Raw genomic sequence first — 6558 nt, 5'->3', positions numbered from 1 at the left:
GAAAAGCCAGCCCTGGAAGCAGCAGGACGGGGCGGCAGTGCCAGCGGGGCCCCTCTGCGTGCGTCCTGCAGAAAGCCTGACTGCTGCCTTGCGAGCACCCAGGTKCCTCGTCCTCTCCCACCGGGAAGGCTGGAGTCCAGCAGCGTGGATGTGAGGATGCAGGAGCTGCTGTTTTTCCCTGGCTGCATGGTTACACTTTCCAAGGAGCAGGAGAGCTTTCCTCTGTTCTGGGGATTGGAGAGCTGGMTGCATGCTTTGAGGCATAGAGCAGATGGTCTCTTACTCCCCAGAAGACACAAATCTGGGTATATTTTTTCCCCAAAGATATTTTTTTTCCTGCCTCGAAATGCACTGGAAGGCTGAGCTGCTGCAGTGTTTGGAGGACAAAGCAGCCCCATAAAAAGGATGTTATATGGAAGTCACCCACTCTTCGGGTGTAAGGAGGCAGACTTCMACCAGTGAACTTAGCACTTACTGAAATAAGTAACACAGAGGTACAAGGCTGTGAAGCCAATTCCTGCATGTATTGCTGCCTCCTTCAGCAGCCTAGGAGGAGCCAGCTCCAATACAGGAGACTGACAGGGTCACATCTCAGCTTCTTACTTACCTGTTGCAGAGGGAACACAGAAACCTGGGTGTAGGTCCTTGCAGCAKCTCCTAAATTTATCATCTCATGGGCCAGCAAATCTGCTGCCACAGCCAGAGAGCTCCTCCGTGACCTCGGGTTTATGGTGAGAGCTTTTTGACTCTTTTTCCAGGACAGTTTGCATGCAGCGCCTGAGATGCAGTCTGTATGTGATCCCAGGTGAGTCAGGCAGGTATATTCTTCATACACATATTTCAATATTCAATATGACATATTTCAATATTCTCATGTATTCACTGAGAGGGGCAGACGTGGCAGCGTGGTGTCCTCTCAGGTTAGCTGCTGTGGAGGGAGTTGAGTTGGAGGCTTCCTGTGCTCATAATGCAAGGCACCTCACCTATCGATTTTTATTAACAGCAGCCACGTGGCCAGATTTCCAGACTTCTCTGAAACCACTGGAGAAACCCTTTGAGCTGTGCTGAATGGGTGACCAGGGCTTTCGCCACGTATCAAAGACCTGCCTCAGTTCCGTGGAGCATCTGATATCTTTTGCTGTCATCCTTCTAACCACACGGAATGCTGCCGGTGAGAGCCAGCCTCTCTGAGCATGAAGGCACTGGGAGAAGAGGAAAGGGAGAAGAGGAAACAGCGTAGATTTTTTTCAAAATGCTGTTAAAGGCATTAGGTGCAAAATCTGCAATTTCTTCCACAGGGGCCTGTATTTCTAAGTGTGTGATGCCTTAGAAAAATGCTCCCCAGAAACTGTGAGGTAGGAAATTGGGAGGATTAGGCCAGGTGTCTGGATGCCGAACTCTTTGTGTCTGTGGTTATAGCAGCGGGCCCAGAGAGTGTGTCTTSACTGCTGACGCTCTGCCCATAGCTTCCTGTGCCACGTCCAACTGGGAGGTGCCTTTCCAGCCCCCCRACAGCCCTGCCATGCCTTAGACCAGCAGAGCATGACCAGGTAATGGGAATGCAAGGGGAAGCTGCGGTTCAGAAGATGCTGGTGTTTTCTGGCGGTCTCCATGCACTGCAGCTTTCAGTCCTGGGCCTGGGCAGCCCTACTCCACCTCTCCACAGCTGAGGAGAGCTGGGGCCTGGGGATTTGTTTATGCTCAGAGCAAAYGAGTCATCAAGGAAGAGCTGAATATCTGTGGGTCACCATAATCCTTTCCTCCTCGCTAGCATGGCCCTTTCTCTCTCAGGTAAAAGCCAACAAAGACAGCAAAAGCCAAGCTGGTGGTTTTCCTTGCTCCGCTGGTCCCTGTCTCCTCCTCCCGCCGGGTGCCCCGGGCAGCAGCAGGCGCTGGCGAGGCCTCCGCGGGCACAATGAGCAACGAGAGCCCGCGAGTGCCACCCTCTCGGAGCCCCTGCGCACTTTCCCAGCGCCCCGTCCTTGCCCTTCCCACGAGCTGCAGGGCTAAGGGGCCACGTCGTGCCGTTCCTCTAGGCACTGCAGCGCCGGGGCTGGCCCTTCGCCCTCCCCAACGCACCCGGAGAGCGCAGCCTGGCTTGCCACCCGGCTGCAAGACAGGTAAGGGCTGCGAGAGCTTGCTTGCTTCCYTGGAGGGCCTTGCAGGGTGATGAAGACCCCCAGGGGTCCTCTGCTAGAACACGAGCGCTCAGCAGTGCGGATTTCGCTGGCTCCAGCTCCGTTTCAATTGGATTAGTGGTGGGCCTTTGATGTTAGGAGAAAACATTACTTGATGCTGGTGCCTGTAGCACAGATCTTCACTGCATTTTGATTTTTTTCCCCCCTTTTGTTATTACTATCATTTTTAATAGTTGCATTTCCTTTGAATATTTGCATCGAGGTTATCTGTGACATTGCAGCTAGCGCCAGGGCCGAACGCTGGGGYTGAGTTAGTGAAAAATAAGATTAATTAGAGCAAGAGGAGAGTGTGTCGGAGGCGAGAGAACTGCACTGAGCACCGGCTGCAGTGCAAGCTTGCAGATGGCAGGAGTGTTTGCAGGTGGGGGAAGAGCTGAAGGAAAATCCAAGCGGGCTCCTTTTCCTGCAGCACTGACTAGCAGGCTGCTGTCGCTCCCGGAGGTCAAGGAATCTGCTGGAGAAGATTTCATTTATGTTTTAATTAAAAACTAGAGCAGCAGCTTCTGGAGATGAAAGAGAAGTCCCAGCTGAGCCAAGCAGTTAACTGTATTTGTATTTCATCACACAAGTCTCCACTCAGCAGCCCGTGTGTTTGAAGTTGAGCACGTGCTCAGGTGTTTCGCTGTGACCTTCCAGTGCCACACTGCGTTTCTGTGTAGTGGTGAAGGGCCCCAGCAAATCCTTCCTGCGTGTCCTGGAAGTCCAAAGCTTTGAAAAAGCAGCGGTGAGAACAAACAACCGCAGACTTTATCCCTCATAAATGGATTTGTGACTGCAACGCTGCGATCTCGGGGACGATTTCTAGCATTGGGGAAGCAATGAGTTCACAGAGCGTTCAGCGAGCAAAACCCTGGCTGCAGAATTAACCCTGTCTTTCAGCCAGCCTCCATCCCCGGCCCGAACCCAGCGTCAGATCTCGGCATGGACGAGGGCCGGAGCGTCTGCGGCGGAGGATTTTTGTGGAGCTCTGTCAGGACGGAKCAGTCTCGGCTTCGCAGCCGGCCGAGCTGCCGTTCAGACACTGCCATATTGACCGCGGCAGCRGTGCTGGAAGCTGGGAGGACTCCGAGGCTGCACGGAGCAGCTCCGTGTCAAGTCCAATCCTTTCTGCTTCCCTGCCTTGCACGTACCAGCGTCCTCCCCGAACGATGCGTGGAGGCACCCACGTGCTTCTTCACTTGGAACTGCTCCTGGACAGGAGAGCACAACTCCTAAGAGAATAATTATGAGATTATAACAACGTGCATTAAAGGGGAARCTGTTTCCCTGCGTTCCTGCTTGCACTCTGCCCTCTCCCACGTTGCTTAGCTGATGTTTTTATCCTGCCTGCCTGTAGGGTTTGACGGGAGAGCTGGGATCACCCAGGCTGGGGCCAGGAGGCATCTAACAGTTGGAGGCATCTGTTCTGCTGCAGCAGTCACAACACCCGAGAGCTGCAAACATGCCCAGGAGACACTTTTATCATTGATGGGGGGAGAATTTAAATAGCTGCCGTTCTCTTAAGCTAAACCAGAGACCGAATCGTGGATCACGTTTTATGTAACTCGTTTTTATTTTTGAACATGGTCTTTTATTTTCACGGGGAATTCAACTCAGTGGGTGTCTCCTAGCTCCTGCCCTGTCTCATTAGCACATGAGATGAGGCTTCTTTTATCATACCTCCCAACCAGCTGCATGATTTCCTCACTACCCCGAAACTCCAGCTCTCCTTGTTTCACCTCTCAGGACTTGCTGTGTACCTGAGAAAGGAAAGAGTCTGAGGTACAAGGCGAATAAAAGCCTCAACTCCTTTAAAAAGAGGGGGGGAAAAAAAAAAGTTTTGTGCTGCATTTGTGGGTGTTTAGTGGTGGCCCTGGAGCTCATTTTTAATAACGGGAGCTGTTTTCGTGGCTCTGTGTTTCATGGAGAGACACTCTAATTTGTTTTGCAGTGTAGGAACCCATCAGTGTTCCTTGTGCTGGACCAACCTTGTGCTGGACCAAGTGTATTTTACAGCAGACCCTCGCACGGACAGGCAGCCTGACACGGCGACCRGGACGCTGGATATTTGTTATCCACTAGTCACAACACTTTTATCTCTAACCATTTTCTTTCAAGCAGTAGTGGAGAAAAGCAAGGTCCRAAGACAAATTGATTACTAGTTTGAATAACCTTGGTCTTATGCATATATATGTTTATAAAGTCCAGCTTCTGGATAAATTCTCAGTGACAGTGTCAGGAGAACCAAAGGATGCTTTGGTTCAACAAAACAATGGAGTCCTGCAGAGGCRAGCAGAGCCTCAAGGAAGCAAAAGCAAGAGGCAGAAGATGGAGGGAAGTCTGCTTAAATGCTAAGGAGATGGAGATGATCTAAGGTAGCCACTGAGATATCAGAGATATCAGCCAAGAGATGAACTAGTTGGTGAAAACTCTCTCTGATGCGCAAGCTGGCTAAAGTGGGGTCTACTGTTGTCTTCAAGAAGGGTGGTCAGATATCAGCTGTAGGAGGAGCGTCTCCTTTGCTTTAGGTGCAAGGGGCCAGGATTGCCTTTCCTCAATTTTTATCCAGCAGTTTGGTAGTGGTAACTGGGACCTAGTGAAGCCAATTATGATGATTTGTCTGGAAGAATTTTTCAGATAAAAAACACTTGAATGACAGTACAAAATGAATGGAGTAGGCAGGAAAGCAGGGAAAATAATAGGGTGAGGGTGGTAGAGATAAAATAAATGTCCAGGCTGGCAAATTCCCTTCCAGGCTGTCCAGCCACAGCCGGCGATCCCAATGCTGTGCATATTCACTGCCTGTGCGTTTGCTATTCATRGGTCATGAGGAAATTGCTTTTAAGTATTTCTTAAAGAGATTTAAAATGTTGGGTGAGATCCAAACCTAATATCAAAATGGGTTATTTTATTAAATGCTTTTAAACAGAAATATAGAGTAGTCAGAAACATGAGGGTCTTTTTAGAAGGAATTTGCTATAAACCTCTTCTCCTACCTCAAAAGCTTTCTAAAATATTACCCTCTAAAACATAATTCTCTTTATCTGCAATTTAATTACATTTCTCCTAGTGCCCGTGTCAACACAATGTGCTTGCTTTGTTCCCAATTAGCTGAAACCTGACCAGGGAAAGTAAAAGAAGGAAATAATAATTTTCAGAGTCACTGTGGGCTGCTCCACAACCATTTTCTCACCCCAAGAAATGAGTGTACTAATTATTGGAGTAACAGGGACTGGAGTTTCCACCCAAATTAGTGATGACAATGAATTAGCAATGTATAAAACTGGGGTAAAAGCAGGAGAGATAGTGCTTATGTGCTTATTTTTTAAATGTTATTTATGCCGTCCAGAGTTAGAGATTTTGATTTCTTTCAGACTGAAACAAAGTCCAGTCAGACAAAAAAAATGACATATTAGAAGCTAAGCCCTCAATATCATTCTATTGAATTTGTCTTGGGGCAAGGGCTGAAGTTGACTGTTATTTAACTTGAACAAATTAGCCTGTTGTACCAGAGGCGTAAGATGAACCTCACTCTTTGACCTGGCCTTGGAGGGGGCTGTATCAGCCCTTGCTTTTCTTCAGTGCTCATCTTCTGACTACCAGAGATGCGATTAGTCCGAGCCAGGATGACCTGGGGGTTGTGATGGCAGAAGGAGAGCAAGGCAGGTAACTAGGTTGTGCAGGGCAGGAGAGGAGCCAGGCTGAAGAGCAGGGTCATTCCCTCGTGCAACCAATTTTGGTGTTTTATTGTTTTCTGTAGGGTTGGCTTTCCGCAGGGACCTTKCCAGATGATATTGTGCTTTCTCAAGGCACACTCCTCCTGAGTGGCACAGGGATAGCACCAGGCCTGCTGGAGTGAGAGAGAGACAGGTTGACTCCCGGCTTTGAGAAAACAGATGGGGAAAGAGGTGATAGAGAAATGATTTTTTAACTGCAAAAGACTTTTTTAACCTATTGTGGAGATCAGAGTTAAGCTACAGCGGGAGCTTGGAGGAAATGGGAGGCTTTGCAGGAGGGTCGTTGTGGCAAAAGGGTCACCAGCCCTCACCTGTAGCTGGGACACAGAGGTCCCCTGTCACATCTGGTGCCCAGCCAGGTGGGTCCTGGCTCCTGAGAGCAGTGATGGAGATCCCATGGCGTGGACCCTTAGCCACCTTCCAAGTCCCTGGTGCTTCTCTAGCCCCCAGTGAAATCCTTTGGTCACGCTGTGGATGGATGAGCCAAGGCCCAACTGCAGCCCTGCCATGGACGGGGGRTACACGGGAAGCCCCCCTGCATATTCTGCCAGTCCAGGAGAGAGGTCTGGGGCTGGAGAGGGAAGGGGATTGGAGCCTGTATTGCAGGTGAGCAAGCTAGGGATGGCTGCAGGGAGCTGCTGGGG

The sequence above is a fragment of the Nothoprocta perdicaria genome, unplaced genomic scaffold, assembly GCF_003342845.1.
Source record: "Nothoprocta perdicaria isolate Ctin4 unplaced genomic scaffold, notPer1 scaffold_318, whole genome shotgun sequence".
Taxonomy (NCBI): domain Eukaryota; kingdom Metazoa; phylum Chordata; class Aves; order Tinamiformes; family Tinamidae; genus Nothoprocta; species Nothoprocta perdicaria.
The sequence above is the reverse complement of the archived record's forward strand: the minus strand, read 5'-3'. Positions refer to the sequence as shown.